The sequence below is a fragment of the Piliocolobus tephrosceles genome, chromosome 13 (assembly GCF_002776525.5).
Source record: "Piliocolobus tephrosceles isolate RC106 chromosome 13, ASM277652v3, whole genome shotgun sequence".
NCBI classification, from domain to species: Eukaryota; Metazoa; Chordata; class Mammalia; order Primates; family Cercopithecidae; genus Piliocolobus; species Piliocolobus tephrosceles.
The window spans coordinates 44,460,210-44,478,444 of NC_045446.1; the positions used below are offsets into that span (position 1 = coordinate 44,460,210).

The following is an 18,235-nucleotide window of genomic DNA, read 5'->3' on the forward strand; positions in this document are numbered from 1 at the left end:
TACCATGAAAGAGAAGAGTGTTGGAAACGTGTATACAGGAAGAAAGACCTAATCTAGCCTCTGGGTGGAGCAGGGCCGGGGGGGGGGGGGGGGTAACAGACAAGAATATCTTAAGGAAGAGGCAGCATGTAGGTCCACAGATAGGGTTTTTTGTCTGCTTTGTTCACTGATATAGCCCCAAGCACCTAGGATAGGGTGCAGCACATAATATCAAGAATATTTGTTGACTGAAGGAATGAAGGGAAATTTGTGCTGAGACCTAAAGAATTAGCCAGGCACCAACAGTGGGGAGAATAAGAACTTACCAGGGAATCCAAAGCTAAAAGACTCCATACAAGATGCAATATACCACATTCTGGGAACCCAAAAAAAGTCATAATGGCTGGAGCATGGTGGGCAAGGGAGAAGGGCAATGAGAGGTCCCTTGAGCAAGGGCAAACAGGGCCACATTGGGGCATGTTGACCACACAAAGGAGTTGACATGGAGAAGGAACAAAGGCAAGGGTCTCTTCATTCCTTGGGAAGTCTTGTCAGTACCTCGACCTGCCCCATTACCATGGCAGTAGCAACCCAGCCAAGTCCTTCCTATCTGAAAGCTGGAGGATGGATTGTTTCATGTTAGGATGGGTCAAACAGGGGCCTCAAGGTAGGCTTCCAGAGGCTTCTGGGCTGGTCACAAAGAAGGGGAAGGATGGGAGACAGATATCAACGTCTGTGGTCACATGTACTGGAAATGTCTGTTCCATATCTAAGTGGTCTCCATATCCTTCTAATACCCCTTCCTCTGTCTCTTTCCAAAGGGAAAAAAGAAGAAAACCATGAAACAAAGCCAAAAAGCAAAGTGAACTTTGGGGAAATGCCCTCCTAAATGTCTGTCTTGCAGTGTTATCTGTCTCTTTCCTCTATACTCCTAGAGGCCACCACTTTACGCATGATTTACCCAACTTCTTCTTTTTTTTTTTTTTTTGTCCACCTGTATCAGTGTGAGGGGCCTAGCAAACTCACAAGATCGCATGTCTCATGGAGCATAGTGTGGTCCTGGAGATGCACAACCCCATAGGGCAGAGCTTGCGGGGTCCTGACACTATACTTTGAATTTTAGAAGGGGACCTCAGAAATGAGGGAAACACATGGTGGTGCTTCCAGTTCTCCTGGGCATGGAAATATTCAGGAGCATCAGGGCCTGCCCTTGTGTAAACCACACAGGCTGATGTATAAAGAAAGCCAACTTTGTCCAGTCACAAGAGGGGCTCCATGACTCTGTCCCAGCTTTGACCATTCAAGTATTATTACCTTTACAGCAAGCCAGTTCAAGCTCTCGTGGTGGCTGTGAAACAGGAAAGCTTAAGAATGTGGGAATCAGGGGCTGGACACAGCTTATGAGTCCCCATGTCAGACTGCTTCTCCTCCTGCTTTATTGCCTTGCCCAGCTCCTTTTAATTTGGCAGTGTTATCCACCATACTGTTTATAATATTTATAACTTCAGCTTTCCAAGATGTTGTCAAAAATTCCCTTTTTAAAAAACTTTTTAAGAGTCTCTCCGCTTTACAGCAAATGGGCAAGTCCATATGGATACAAAGAAAATTATCTCTAGAGAAAAAATTGAAAACAAGATTCTCAAATTCCTCCAGTGACTATCTTTTTCCACTTTGCTTCCAAGTGCCTAGAATAAATTTTCCTATTATTTTCTGACTTCTCAATTTTTCCCTTGAAACAAAGAAAGAAACCTGGAAGGGGAGTTGTAGCTAACGTTCTAGAAGTCTATCCTTACTCTGGAGGTTCCCGTAAGAAACTCTTATGGTTGAACTCTGTTCTCTTTTAGAGATGGTAGACCCTACGAGAGGAAAAATTCCACTGGTGACCAGTGTTGTCAGAAAGGCCCAAGGATACCTTTGTGTACATTCAATCAGTATCCCATTCTGTATATCCTTTCTCCTGCTACAATTTCAGAGTAGCTCTCCTTAAAACTTCCTAGCACTTCCAAAAGGAATCACTGCTCCAAGTCAAGGACTTCAAGCTAGAAGCTGGACACAAACACAAAAGGGGAATGATTAGGGCTAAGGAGCGATATTTAGAGGACGTAATACAGGCTTTAGGTTCTGACAAGTCTGGATTCAAATCTTGTTTCTGGCATTTACTGAATTATGATGTTCAGCAAGTTACCCCAGTGTCCTGATCTATAAAATGGGCATCATAACACCTACCCCCCCAGGGTGGTGGTTGTCATTAGACAAGAGGATATATTTGTGATGTTTAATATGTGCCCAACAACTGGTAGTTTTTGTTACTGTGGGGTAATTTTAGGCATGAGTGGCCCTGGGCAATAGTTCTAAGGACAGGACATTCCAGAGTTGTGTCTTGGGTTGGCCCCTGGTGAAACAGAGAATTGAACAGGCTTATCTGCTTTCCATTTCCTCCTCCAGGCTTTCCTTTCAAGCACAGCTCTCCAGGAATCTAGGCCCTCTCCATAACCTGATGTCATGCTTACTTCTCCACAACTCTTTCTTGAAAAGTTGCTGATAAACAAATTCACGCCACGACAGAAGGGACTGCCATTGGCTTCCCACATTACCTCTTGCCCACAATTATTAGGTGACAACATCTGTTTAAAAGAACATGACTTTGGACTCCTCCATACCTGGTTCTGGCTCCCTGACAGATGCCCACAAGACGTTGAGAAAATTATTAACTGCTTCAAGCGTTAGACTTGTCATCTGTAACATGAAATGCTGATATCTATCTCCCACCATTACTGAGAGGATTGGGTGGGTGGATATATGTCAATGATCTGGAACTTCACATATTCAGAGCTCTAAAAGGGCTCATTCTTCATGTAATTTCATAATGGCAGAATTTTCATACCAGTGGCATTTCCTGAAAGTGAAAGATCATTTTGAAGTGTGAGACACTCTGAGACTTGTTAAATTATGTGACACTAGTACAGCCTTTCTACAAATACATAATTTGTCACTAGCATTCATTTTTACCCTGCCAGAACCACAACTATCTATCCAAAAAACTTTGTGGTCCAAGTCTCTTCTATTGAGTTACATGAGAAACCCTAAGACCTTTTAGGCAAATAGTTTTCGTTAAGGAGAGTCAACAGTCCATTATGAAAAACAGTATGGAAGTTCCTCAAAAACTTAAAAATAGAACTACCATAAGAACTACCACTGTCAAAAGGAAAGGAAATCGGTATTTCAAAGAGATATTTGGCCATTCAAGCATTAACGTTTACAGCAAGCCAGTTCAAGCTCTCATGATGGCTTTGAAACAGGAAAGCTTAAGAATGTGGGAATCAGGGGCTGGACACAGCTTATGAGTCCCCATGTCAGACTGCTTCTCCTCCTGCTTTATTGCCTCACCCAGCTCCTTTTAATTTGGGGACTCATGTTCACTGCGGCACTATTCACCATTTCCAGGTTAGGAAAATAATCTAAGTGTGCAATGCATCAAAGGATAAATGGATACAGAAAATGTGGTATATGCACACAATAAAATATTATTCAGCCATAATAAAGGAGGGAAATCCTACCATTTGCAACAACATGGATGGGCCTGAAGGACATGATGCTAGGTGAAATAATCTAGGTACAGAAAGACAAATCCTGCGTGATCTTGTTTATATGTGAGATTATAAAAAGCTGAATTCATAGAAGCAGAGAGCAGAACAGTGGTTTACCAGTGGCTGGTGGATGGGGGAAATGGAAAGATGGTAGTCAAAACGTATCAACTTTCAGTTTTAAAATGAACAAGTTCTAGAGATCTAAGGTACAGCATGCATGGTAATAGACGTATCAATTATTTTGTCTGTGGAAATCATTATACAATGTATACATATATCAATTCTACTTTTTAAAAATCAAATAGTTTTTGCAGAAAACATTGGTTTTACCCACAGAGGAGGACATAAACTTGGACTCAAACTTTAAGAAAAAAATCCTGACTTCCAGTCCCCCAAGACACACAACAGAGGTAGACAGAATGGGATTACAGACACTTGTTGGAGATTTCACCCAGTGAAATTACCTGGAACCTGACAGTCTCGTTCGTTCCTTGAAAATACAGACCGAGCATCTACTCTCTTCTCAGTCCTATTCAACGGGCAGATAACGCAGGCAGACAAGACAGTGTGGTGCTTCCCTCAAGGAGCAGCTACTCTCCTGGGCAAGAGTTGACTTTAAGTAAACAATCACTCCACTAAACATACAGTCACAAATACGTTAAGGGACAACTTATTCTTATCAAGGCACCTACTCAAAAGCCTGACACTTACTCCCTATGCTCTTTTAAAAAGGTCTGGATTGTTTTTTTGGTACCTTTGCCATATTACATGCTTAAACCCATAAGCCACCATAGAATCTTCAAGCGGTAGCAGAATATAAATGCAAAATTAAATAAGACAGCAAATCCTTGAAATTCAGGTGTAGATATGTCTCTAGAGTGCAGTGAATCTTCAGTTTCGGAAGATCACTAGACCACATCGTTATACCCACAAAATAAGTAGATATAAAGGAATATGGTAATGGAAAAATCTGTAGAGGAAGGCCAAGAGTGAAACTCACTCCTCAGCTTGGTACCAGTTCCCTCACACCAGCCTGTGTAAGTCAGCTTTGTGCTTTGTGCCTCAGCCAATTTGCCACTATCGGCAGCTTATGGTTCTTCTGGTTGTTCATGAACAGTCAATCCATGTATTTCCTGAAATTCCAAGGATAGTATGTACTTAAATGTAAGACCTGTCCTGGTGGCATCCATAAGCAGGAAACGAAGCCAAGCAAATACATTTGAATGCGTTAATACTCAATTCAGAGTCCTGCAGGACTTTGCTTACCTACTCTGATGATGGCTAGAATGAAGGCCATGGTCTGCTATTCTCTGCCTTTATAGTACACCCTATTTGTGTTAATGCCTATGAGAAATTTAATGCCAAATCACCATTGTTTCCACTCTAATTTCAAATTCTGCTAGCAATCAGTGGGTGATTATTACATGTCAGGCACAATACTAGAAACTTCCACATACATTACCTCAATCTATTTTTTATTTCAAAAGCTAGTTGTAGGCATGGCTAAGGAGTTGCACCTGAATCCTAGATCACTGATGATTGTGAATATATAATTTGGGGGAATTTTGCAAGGAATACACAAAATATTTTATACTAAGAAACGATTTGGCCAATAGTTTCAAATTCTAAAATCTGTGATAAAGGCAAAGAGCTACATGCCAGCCAATTAGGAATTATGAAATTAAAAATAATTAAGCATATAATAACTAATTCTCCACTCTGCATACTGCCTACTGCCACAGCCACAATGTCAGAGGCATGACCAAAATCCACTGAAAGAGGAGAGCAAACTAGACAAGGAAAGATTCCATTACAGGATATCCCTGAGCTTTCCAAGGCCACAAGATACCTAATGCACCTGTGAAGAAAAAGTGATAATTTTTAAGTTGTCATAGAATGCTAATCTCTGTTACTATTTACATCCTTGCCAAATCTTTGGTTGAACCAGATAAAATTGCCATTTTTGTAGGTAAAAAATGGTTAAATATTGGTCATTCCATATGGTTCTATCTATATATCCACATATCAGGAAGGTTCCCTCCACCCACCCCAAGGGCTAAAGTTAAACTGCTGGGTCATCATAAAGAGAGAGCACTTGATAATCATTCATAAAAGGAGGCAACCAACAAATTCTGAAACTCAAATAAAATCTCGGCAAATCCTTCTCAAAGGAGTCTCACAAGACTGGTTATACAATGCATGTAGATGAAAAGACCATGTTGGAAGAAACACCCTATCCAAAGGCTAACCATGAAAGGCCCTTTGGTCTGGTTAGGGTTTCTTCTGTACAATCTCCTTGGAGAAACAGAAGGGGGCCTGAGGAATACTTTAATGCCAAGTTGACTCACTTCAGAAAACCTCCCACTAAAGGTATGCACGAGTAGTCCCTTAGTGGAAACCTGGAATGCATGCCCCTTTCTTCTTGCTTCATATTCCTTCAGGGGAAAGTATATGAGATTAAATTGTGGACAGGTTCTCCCCCGACATCCAACTCTGTGTAACTGGTACCATGTTCCCACCACTGTGGGAGCCCTCTCACCCATGAAACCTACTGAAATAGGAAAAGTCAACTCATCTCAAAGTTTCATCGTTATTGGAGCTACTACTAAGAGGAGATTTCAAGGGTAGAAAGGGGAATTAAGGATTTCAAATGACCAGATGGAAAGTCCAGGGAATCTTGGACTTCTCAGGGCTCCTTGGCCACCTTGGGCAAGGTACTTAATTTCCTTAAGCTTCAGTTTTTCCTTCAGTAAAATGGGGATAATTATTCCTTTCTTGAAAGCCGTACAGAGACATTGCCAGAAACTAATATTTTCATTCTTACGAAACATGAAGCACTGGGCTAAATTCTGTCTCATACATTATTACTTCAGTTAATTTTTATTTTTTTAATCCACACTAGATAAGAAAGATATTATTATCATTTTTCAGATGGGGAGATGGAGGCACAGGGTGTTTAATAGCCTTCCTAAGTCACAGCTGTTAAACAGCAGAGTTAGAATTTGAACACAATAGGAAATGTTTTGTAAGCTACAAAGCCCTGTGCAAACATGGGGCATTAACAACCAAACAGCAAGTGCTTTGCCAGAGCTGAGGAGAAACATCACCACCTTTCTTGGTCATTTTTCCTGCCCTCTGACTTCAGCAGTACAACAAGGCAATAAGTAATCAGTCCCTCCAAACTAAATCTAACCTTTATATTTTAAAAAGGACACTTCACAGAGGAAGAAGTAACTTCCTTAGGGAAGACATTTAGGTTCTTCTGTAGTATTTTAAATCTTCAGGAGCAAGAATAATTTAAATCAATATAAACGTTTATAGGCCTTATTTCCAAATCAAAATGCTCCCAAAACAGAGATCTCTCAAGCTACCATATGCCAGTGCTTAGGATTCCTGAGGAAGCTCAGGAAACTCATGAGAATACAATCATTTAGGGATCAAAAACCTCAAATGTGTGCAGGGGGATAGGCCGGTAACAAATGAGTGAAAGGGGTTAGGTATAAGACAATAGGGAATGGTGGAGATTGTGACCAACAGCCCACACCTACCTAAAGGGGGCAGCTGCTACCCAGTTATAGTCAATTTTTTGCCTGTTGCATGCCAATCCACAAAAGATCAACTTTAATGAAGTATATTGATTTTTATCTAACTGTTGGCATCTGTTCAGTTTTTGTTTTAGAAGCACCTCAACTTAGCCTTTTGGCCACCATTCTCTACTTTCTGAAGTGAGCACACTGGCATTTGTCCACTGACCTGACCAGTTCCCAACATGCAGATGCCATAGGCTCATCATACCTTACAAAGTGCAAACGGGAATTCCTTGCTAAGTTCCACTTCATGGCAAAATTTTTAAAAAAACAACACATATACAAAAAAACACCCCTTTGATGCTAGGCTGAAACATAAGAATTCCATGAAGACATATGCAGGGAGGTGGATCCAAGCATGAGGCCCAGATGGCTTTTATATAAACCACAATCCACACAGTTATAAATCACCATCCAATTTCTCTTTCTGCTCAGATATGTAGCTATGTTTCCCTTCCCCCAGCCCCAACCTCGGTCAGCCTCACATTTGCTACATTCTTTAACCTTCCTGAGTATACCATGTTGCCACTCACAACACTTCAGTCCCAATGCAGGTGTGTTGGGAATTTCTTCATTAAACATTCACTGAGTGAGCATCTACGAGATTGCTAAGCAGTGTGAGCAAATGGACAGATGCGACTCCTGTCCTCAAAGAAGTTAATGTCTAGTGGGGATACAGGCATTTAAGCCCATTATGCTAAAGAATTATCACCCCAAACATTCAGTGGAAAAAAAAAGTTACAGAGGTTAAGTGAGCTGGAAGGGGATACAGAAGGCATCTCATACTCCAATCAGATCATGACCACGTGCACAGTTCAGATCATATCAATTTGGAACTTACAATAGTTCTAAGAAAAAAGAATGTACAAAGTAGGAATGCCCACACTTTTGACTTCCCTGGGCCACGTTGCAAAAAGAAGAATTGTCTTGGGTCACACGTAAAATACACTAACAATAGCTGATGAACTTTAAAAAAGTCGCAAAAACAAAGATCTCATGATGTTTTAAGAGAGTTTACAATTTTGTGTTGAGGTGCATTCAAAGCCATCCTGGGCCGCAGGCGGCCTGTGGGCCACGGGTTGGACCAGCTTAAAGGCATCCTAACCTTTCCAAAAAAGCAAAAGGATTCCCTCATATTAACTTTTAAAACTGCAAACAACTTTACAAACTAATATGTATTTAAACGCATGTTTGCTCAGTCATATCCCAGCAAAGAGGCTTTGTTACTTAACTCAGAGACAACGTGTCATGCTTGGCAAAGTGTGGTCACCAGAGCAGTAACATCATCAGCACCTGGGAGACTGTCAAAAATGCAAATTCCCCAGCTCCTCCCTAGGCATACCAAATCAGAAACTCTGGGGGTGGGGTCCAGCAATCTGTTTTAATAATCTCTCCAGGTGCTTCTCACACATAAAGTTTGAACACTGCTATCGGAGGTTTTACCAACCCAAACACCATTTCCCTTATTAATGTAAATAATCTGTTATTTTGGTGTCTTTTTATTTACCTTTATAACTGAGTTAAAATATAAAATTGTGAGTGAAGAGACTGAATCTCACATTTCTTGAGAGCACTTAAACTTACACAGTGCATTCAAAATATTAAAATGTGATGTGTCACATCACTCCATTCTCTCTGAAACTCCTGGATTGTTGGACCACTTATTGTTTAGCTTTCTCATCTGAGAAACATTAGCTGAGCACTTCTAACATAACTAGGCCTATGCCAGGTGCTGAGAATATGGATATTTTTACTGAACTGAAAGAGATTAAAAAAAAAAAAAAAAAACTATTCACATTTCAAAGCTTTCATGTTATTAAGTAGCATATAAAATATGGTAAATTCCTAACATTTGCTTAAATGTTATGTTAATTAACAAGACAAACATATGTTAGTTACGGGGACAAAGTACCTACTTGTGAGTTTACGTTGGCAAAGAGGTCCAGAAGATATAATATTCACTTCTAATTACTGAGATGAGATGCACTTGCCTCTCTCATGACAGTTCAGTATGTCTATCAGCCCACAAAGTGGACACAGTGCTAGAAATAAAAAGCTGTGGGTCTCTGTCCTCCACATGCTTCCCTACAGTGATGTGCTCTGAATGGACTGATGCAGCAAGCTCCATTCTGAAGAGTTCTAACCAGAGAAGCACCTTCCAGTAAACTCAGAAATCCAAGGAACCCACATTTACAGCAAAATGAGCCTATGCTGTAAAATCCAAATAGCTTACTCTCTGATACAGCAAGAGTTATTTTGCATGAATCCCAGTGTATTAGTTTCTTATTGCTGCTGCAATAAATGAACCACACACTTAATGGCTTAAAACAATACAAATGTATTATCCTACAGTTCTGGAGGTCAGAAGTCCAAAATCAGTCTCAGTGGGCTAAAACCTAGGATTTGGCAGGGCTGCATCCATTCTGGAAGCTCTAGAGGAGAATCTGTTTCCTTTTCCTTTTCCAGCTTGTGGAGGTCACCTGCATTCCTTGCTCATGGCCCCTTCTTCCACCTTTAAAGCCTGCAACTTAGCAACTTCCAATCTCTCTCTCCAACTTAACTTCCATTGTCACCTCTCTCTCACCTTCCTGTCTCTCTTACAAGAATCCTTGTAATCACATTGGGCCTGTCCAGATAATCCAGGATCATTATCCCATCTCAAAATCCTTAATCACATTTGCAAAGTGTCTCATCAGGTAAGATAACATATTCACAGGTTCTGGGGATTAGGATGTGAACGTTGTTGGGGATGGGTTGACATTATTCAGCTACCCCACTGAGGGCGTACTTTTTGAATATGAAGAAATCTTTTGATGTACCATAGTTAGAAAATATGTGACTTGTAAACAGGGCAGGGAATGATCTTCTCATGTGCACTCACTGTGAGCCAAGACGAAACCAGGTGCCTTTTATACCCCCCTCACAACAACCCTAGAAGGTAGCTTCCATCATTATCCTTTTCCAGATGAGAAGACAGACTCAGAGAAATTAAATTAACTTGCCCAGCACACATGCCCGTATGTGGAACCCAGGTCTGCCTGATCCCAGAGCCCATGCTTATTCTTCTTATCTCACATCTCCTTCCCACAATAGAATGTTGTCGCATCCTGAGCCTCTGCCTAGATGTGGGGCTAGGGTTACAAATAGAATGTTTGCCTTTCCATGTCATAGTGAGTCTTTTTTATCTTCTTTAATCAATTTCTTTACATGTAGAATAGTGTAACAGTTAAGGGAGTAGACTCTCAAGCCAGGCTTCCAGCAAACAAACCCCAGCTTGCCACTTACTAGCTGTGTGACCTTGGGCAAGTTACTCAACTGCTCTCTGTTTCCTCATCTGTCAAATGACAATAATAATTGTATATGTTCTCATAGAGTTTTAGGAAGATGAAACCAGTCAATACAGATAAAATATCTAAACCAGTACCCACTCTGAGGGTTTGCTGTACTTTATTAAATAAAAGCATGGTGGAAAGTCAGGGACAAAGGCGCTACAGTGTGAGAGGAAAGAATGAGAGGTTCTTTATCACAACCCATAGCTGGCCCCTGGCAGAGCACATCAAGTGGCATCAAGGTCTAAGTTCTCCATTCTTTTTTTTTTTTTTTTTTTTTATTATACTTTAAGTTCTAGGGTACATGTGCATAACGTGCAGGTTTGTTACATATGTATACATGTGCCATGTTGGTGTGCTGCACCCATCAACTCATCAGCACCCATCAATTCATCATTTATATCAGGTAAGTTCTCCATTCTTTTTAATGGAATGGATAAAATATATTCCTCATTCTAGAGGACTGTTATGAGAATAAAATGAGTTAAAACATGTAAGGCACTTAGAACAGTACCTTATCATCGTTTTTGTTATCAACATTAATAAACTGGTGGTTGTAAGGGTGCTTAAATATGCTCACCTCAAGCAACACAAAAAACTCAACAAACTAAAAATTAACCACAATTCCTGAGAGTAATTACAATGTTCTATTTGGGTCCTCTGGATAAACTGAGGAAGAAAAGAATTAGGGAAAGACACTTCTAGAACAGTGCTACATATCTATTTTTTAAATCCTATAAAGAACGTCCAAATTAATACTGAGTGCTCAAAGCACTGCTCAGCTGTAGATAATGAAATCAGAATAATGGTATGTTACAATCCTCTAGTCACACACACACACATTCAGGTCAGCTCCCTCCTTGGTCTTTCTGTCTGTCCATCTACCCATCCCGTATTTACTAAATGCTGACCACATGCCATTCACCAAAATGACAGATGCTTAGGATACTCAAGTGAAAGACACGGTATCTCCTTCAAGAAGATGAGTAAACAGACAACCACAAGAGAGTGTGTTATGCTAAAGGCAGGCACAGGACACTTGGGGACACAAAAGATGACAGGCACCTCATTATGTCAACACCTTGAGGAAACAAGTGACCTGAATATTAAAGGTCACACTGCCCAGGAAGGGGCAAGCGGGAGGTCACTCCTAGCAGACTGGACAGTACTTTGTCTGTAAATAAGTACTTTGTACATTATCAAAGTACAAAGGCATGAGCATACGAGGCCTCTTTGGCATACTGCAAGGTATCTGGTCTTGCTGGGGCGTAGAGTTTGAGTGACCCAGTGGCAGGAGAGGATGGTAATCAGATCTTAAAGGATCTTCTATTCTGTGCTCAAGAGTATGGAGAAGGAAATGGGAACACAGTGACAGTTTTAGACAGGCATGACTGAAGAGACAGACGTGGAGGTTGTTGCCACTTTTGAAAGACAATGAACCATGGCCAACACACAAAAGTGATAGTGTGTATGTGCCGCCCTGGGCAGGAAGCAGTGCATGCTTCCTGCTGATCTTGGGCCTGAGCTCTTGCTACTTTGCTTTAAATTCTAAGTGGCCTATGGACTTTTCTTCATTCCTTCTTGGTTCTGCAACATGTGTGTGCCCTTAGGGCCGTGTAAAAATAGGCCAAGGGCCCAGGGAAGAGGCAACTCAGCTGCCCAAGGATCTCAGACGCTCCCCAGGCATGTGGCCGGCTTTCTGGCAGCTGTTGGGAGGGCTCAAGGTCACTGGGTCTGGAAACCTGATCCCACTGCAGATGGCCTTCTCCTGGCCCAGGAGATTCTGGAGAGAATGTAGCCAGAGGTACCTGGCGCCAGGGCTCTTCGAGGCCAACTCAAGGAGCTGCCTTTCACAAGGGGCCACCTGCCCATTTCAGCTTTCATGTTCCCATCAGCAGGTCAACTCAGGCCCTTTCCAGAAATATTCCGTCTCCTCCCTTTTTGCTAACTCTCAGCTAAGCCTAACTGGTTCTGCTGTATTGGCAGATGAAAATTAAGGAGAACAAGGTTTGGTGAGGTGGAGACCTCACCAAGAGCTAACATCTGCTGAGGCCAGCAACTCTGTGGCCAGCAACGTGCCAGCACTTCATGTAGATTGTCCCACGGAAGCCTTAAAACAACCCTGTGGGGCAGGTACTGTTACTACCTCTGTTATAGGAACTGGTTCCCTTAGAGCCTAAGGGACATGCCTGGGTTACAAGCAATTGGCCTTCCCAGCCCTTGCTCTCAGCTGTGATGCCCTGCAGAGGTCAGAGGTAAGTGAGACCTAATCCGACTGTGTCTTTTCACAGAAAAGAGACTGAGGAGGACCAGAGAAAGGAGGGCCGGAGCCAGGAGCAGAGCAGAAACCTGATGCTGCCAAGTTCCTTCCTAGGCTCCATCCCACTGCATCTCCCCAGGTGCTGGCCTCCTGCAAAGGGGTAGCTATGGTGGGCCTCTCCTGGGTTACCTATCCCTACTTATATAGTAGCTTTTATCACTCATATATGGGGTTCCATAGCTTTTATTTGGGAAAACGAGGGGTTCTGCTTATGGAATAGAAGTTAGAAAATCACTGCCTAGCCCTTCTCTGTGCCTAAGTGTAGATTCCTACTGTCTTAGGAACTCCAGTGCGGGCATTTTCCATAGAGCTCCTGAAAGGACAGGGCAAGAAGCAGAGCAGTGCCCTACGCAGCAGGGGCACCAAACCTGGGGTCTATGGAGCCCCAGGGCATACATGAGCTGGCCTCTGGGGTTCATCATCTGCTCAGGTTGTATGCAAAATTCTGGGGTAAGTGCAATCTGGGGAGGAGAGCGCTAGAAGATTTCTGAAGGGTTCTCAGATTTCCAAAGGGTTCCATGTCCCCCAAAACATGAATGACCACTGAAAGAAATCTTCACTATCACAGCAACTGCCATATATTGAGTGCTGATTCTATGCCAGGAGAATAGGGATAATAAGATCACCAGCATCAAAGGGCTATTGGGAGGATGAACTAAGGGGACATGCTGTATTTGTAAAGCACTTAGAATGGTGCTTAGCACAAGGCAAACACTGTAAGCTTTGGTTGTATTTTATCACTTTAATTATTATTATCCATTATTATCATTTTCATTGCCTCATTAGTCTTCATGAAAACTTTATGAGGTATGTATTATTATCAACCCCACTTCATAGAAAAGGAAATATGAGGCTTCAAAGAGTTAAGTAATTAACTCAAGGCTGCAGAATAGCAGAAAAGGAATTGGAAACCTGGCCTGGCTGGTCCCCAAGTTCAGGCTGGCCCTCAGTCTAGATGTACTGAGGGAAGAAGGCAGGAGGACTCCTTGAAGAGCCCAGAGGAAGCAGAGGCTCAGTGCTGGGAGGCTCAGCTGACCCCAGGCCCAAGATCAGCTAAAGGGGAAAGCAGGCCTGGAGCTTTTTTGCTGAAAAGGCAAGCAAGCCTCCCTAACTTTGCACTTCTCCTCATCAACAACAGAGAGGCAAGCTGCTTAAAATAATTATGACGAAAAAAGAAAACCACCCCCTGCCACTGGTTATTCCCAGGCTCCAAAGTGAGCCAATGCCCCCAATGTCTTGAGTACAGTGAGTTCAAATTGGGAAGCAGGTCCGCCCCAGCACCCGCTGGCTAACCTCCAAGCAATGTTTTTCCTTCCACACTAACACATAACTCTGCTGAACACACCACTTGAAAGCCAAAGAGATGCCCCTTGGTTGCCATGGCAATGTTAAATAGACAAAACATTTTAACCAGCTCTGACGCACACACACAAACTTATTTAAGGGCCAAGGGGATGGATTTGGTGGGGGAGAGGGAATGGGGTGGGAGTGTTGTTTCTAAAGTTCCATCTCCAAGAATTTGGCCCCAAAAGCATCTGGGTCAGACTGAAACAGGGCAAAGGGCTCCTTAAAAACAAGCCAAGGCTGGGCTTGCTCCAGGAAAGGGAAGCCACTGCTGTGCCTCTCTGCCTTTGGGTTACAGTCCTGGTGCCATTTTATGAAGGCCAAGAGGAGAGCGGCACTGAGGGTTACAAATGCTGATGGAAAAGCATCAGGCTTGCATCCTGGAGACAGCATCTCAGTTTCTCACCCAAAAGGTGTGACTGTTACGCCAGCCCACAGCAGTCAGGAGGACTGAATGTGTCATAGGCTCATAAGCCTTAAAGAACTGTGTAGATGCACATTAGTGCTGCTATAAAAATATTAACAGCTGCTTCCAACTGGGTTGTGTTTCCGTTTCCCAAATTTCATGGCTGAACTTCTGTCCACAGGAATTGATGACCTTGAATTTTTTGCTTTAGAAAACTCTGTTCTGAGGTTTCTCCCCCAGATGTAGGAATCTGTGTGATGAAGCATACAGAAGGCTTATCCCAGCTCTGAAAAGACCCCTGTGCCTATGAGTCTGTTGTACTCTGGGCTCTTCCATGCCCCACCTTTCACCCTAGGCACAGCAGGACGAGGAGTTGATGTTGCCGAGGGGCTAGAAGAGCCTCACCAGACAAAGTTCGTGGCAATTTGGTACCATCAATGAATGTTTGTAAAACCTTCCTCTGTGGGATCCATGATATCCTCAGGTAAACCCATTCTCCAGAAATGGGTTCCATGCCTGGCTGTCTCCACTTGGAATCCTGTTCCACCCATCGTCTCTTGTGGTGAACTCTCTGGCCTTTCAAGACTAACCCTTTAGAAGTTATTTTGGAACCTTCCTTGTCCTGGGGGTAGAATAGGTCCCCACTGTGCCATGCACAGATGTCTGTGGGAGCAGCTGCAGTTGTCTATTGTTCTAATTGTTCTCTGGTCTCTTGCCCACTCATCTGGGCTCTTTGAGGGCAAGGATCACATCTTGGTCACCTGTGTATTCAGCTTGGCCTAGCCCAGCACCTGGCATTAGCAGGCACTCTGTGAGTGCTTGCAGATTGACAGTCTAAAAGTACACAATGCCAAGCCCATTATGATTATGCACTGCTGCCCCTGGAATCCTCTAAGCCATATTCCACAAATGTCTGCTTTCACTTCCCTATCCTCTGGGAAGACCGCAGGAGTTAGAGCAGAGATCAGAGCAGCTGGACAGCATAGTGGGTTAGGAAGAGTGAAGGAAGGGAGAAAAAGGTGCCTTCTTTCAGGACTTGCGCCTCCTACAAAGCTCATGCTCTTAACCTACCCTTTAGCTGAGGATACGAACTGACCCATTGAAAACTGAAATAGCACCCACTCCATTCCTGCTCTGAAATAAAACTGCTTTTGTCTCCATTATTAAAGGACCCTAAAAGTGCTCTATCTGTTTTCTTAGGGAGTGACCACATTAACTCTATGCTGATTTTCTTTTTTTCTGGCAGAGCCCATTACCTTCCTAACAGGATACACTTCCCAAGTTCTCATCTCATTGTGTGTCATCTTCCTTCCGCCATGCTTTCTACATATCACCTCCTTTGGTATCCTCCAAACAGGCAATATTTAGCAAACAACCAATGTTTATTATTGGCCACCCATATAAAGTCTAATTAGAAGGTTAACCACCTAGGAATCTAGAAACGGTGGCTCACACCCTACGCTATATTCTCAAATTATACTTGAGCAAAATATGCTTGTGTGCACACAGGTGTCCTATTAACCAGAAAATCACCCATGCCTGTCTATCGAAAGAACTTCCTGTGTGATCTAGTGAGTTCTGCCTTATGAACTTGTCATTGTTTTGTGACGTAGGGGCAAGAACAACGATCCTATTGTCCTTACCATCATCCTACTTATTTCCTACAGAATAGAATAACTGTGGCAGAGGTTCTTACATTTTCCTGGACTCACATCCTGTACGCTGAACTATTCTCTGCTAGGCTTACCACAAGACTGTGTCTGCCTCCCCACCCCTAAGTTGGAACTAATTATCACAGACAATTATAGGATTTTATATTCTTGTGTTCTAAAAAAAAAAACACACACACACACACACACAGTTCACACACACACAAACAAAAACAAAACAACATAGCACTGGCACAGCTGAAAGAGTTATGGAGAAACTGCAACACTGCATTGGTGCTATGGTAGTATTTATAAGTAACTTATTTGCATATAAATTTGCAAAGAAGAATCTGAAGTGACAATATTACAGGTTGAGCATCTCAAATCTAAAAATCTAAAATACTCCAAAATCCGAAACTTTTTGAGCATGACATGAGGCTCAAGGAAAGTGCTCAGTGAAACACTTTGGATTTTCAGATTTGCGATGCTGTAAATATAATGCAAATATTCCAAAATCCAAAACATCCCTGGTCCCAAATATTTCAGATTAGAGCTACTCAATCTGTATAAGCTTGGAAGTAGGCTCTAACAACAAGCAAAACCTCCAACAGAAGGTGCTTAGAATACAGGCGCACCAAATAGAATAAAAGGTTGACGATTTCCACATACCAGTTCTACATGCACATTATAATGGGCTGGGGCAATTGCATCAGTATCTATCCTGGAGGGAAATAATGCATCTGTTTCATATGAAGATGGGACTACATGTGTAGCATGCCTGCACTAAAATTAAGTCTTCTATCATCCAAATTTTCTCAATTATTAATACCCTAGACAGCTGCAGTAGCTGCAGCAAAAATAGCAGCCCAATTTTTCCAAAAGTCAAAGCAGCCATGAGATGTCAGCCTGGGGACTTTCCTATGTAAGGAGTGGTTGGTCTTTGGATCAAAAAGAAAGAAAACCTTCAGTGGAACAACAACAAAAACTTTTTCAGAATATAAACTGGAAAATGACTCCCCTTCCATATATACACTGACATCTTTATTAAAAAAATGTTTTTGTGCACGAAAAACAAAGCCAGCTGAAAAGGCTGCCTATTTGCCCAAGTCACTGGGATAACAATTCAGAAAACTAAACAGTAAACCCAAGGAATGCCAATCATTTTGGTTTATTCTGATATGAGACCTATCAAACTGTGCCTACTCAAAGGAGGTAGGATGGGGTTAGAGAAGCAAATTATGCCTTTTTTTTTTTTTTTAATTTAGATTTCTGGAAGCGAATGTCCAGCAAAAAATAGTTGTCCTTAAGTTGCCACCTTCATGTTTTAAATAGGTTATTAGTGTTACCTTAACAGACACTGAAAACATGTATTTTTTTGGTAAATATTCATGCTTGAAATGTGTTTTGAAGTAAAAAACTAAGCTGATGTTTTCTAAACTCAACAACGACCATAAATTTTAATTCAAAGATTATGTGCAGGACATGCAATAAGAAAAAGAACAGGTTTTTAAAAGATTAGTTTTGGGGGTTATGTATAAAGCTATAATATCAAAGCTTAAATGCATCATGCCAGAGAGAATATCACTTGCAAAGGTTATGTTGAAAAGCTTCAGATGTGACTGCACATTTCACATTTCCTGTCACAGTTCTGATTTCACATCATTCTAACCTTTAAAGGCAATCTGACCACATGCTCCAGTTTCTGATTAGTAAGATACCATCACCTCATCCATGCCTCAGCTCCACACACAAACACACACTGATGTGGGTCTTTGAGGAAGCAGAACGAGTCATAACAGTTCAAGTACTAAACATGTATATGTTTGTACCAGTTCTGCATAATTTGTGTCTAAGAGCAAGGACAATATTTCACTTTAACTGTCTCACAATCTACATAAAAATCACAGCCATTTTTCAATAAATGCCAACAAATGTCAGAAAAGCAGAACACGGTTACTTGGAAATAGCTGTGAGTTTATTAATATAATCCCCTGGAGTAAAGCATCTGGTATGAATGTTTTCAAGATGGCCAAT

General features: G+C 41.9%; 1 protein-coding gene across 4 annotated transcripts in view; it reads right to left on the bottom strand.

The window, feature by feature from the left end:
* NAV2 (neuron navigator 2) overlaps nucleotides 1–18,235 on the bottom strand; it is a 771,558-nt gene that overhangs the window by 265,770 nt on the left and 487,553 nt on the right. The gene's annotated exons all lie outside the window — the stretch shown is intronic.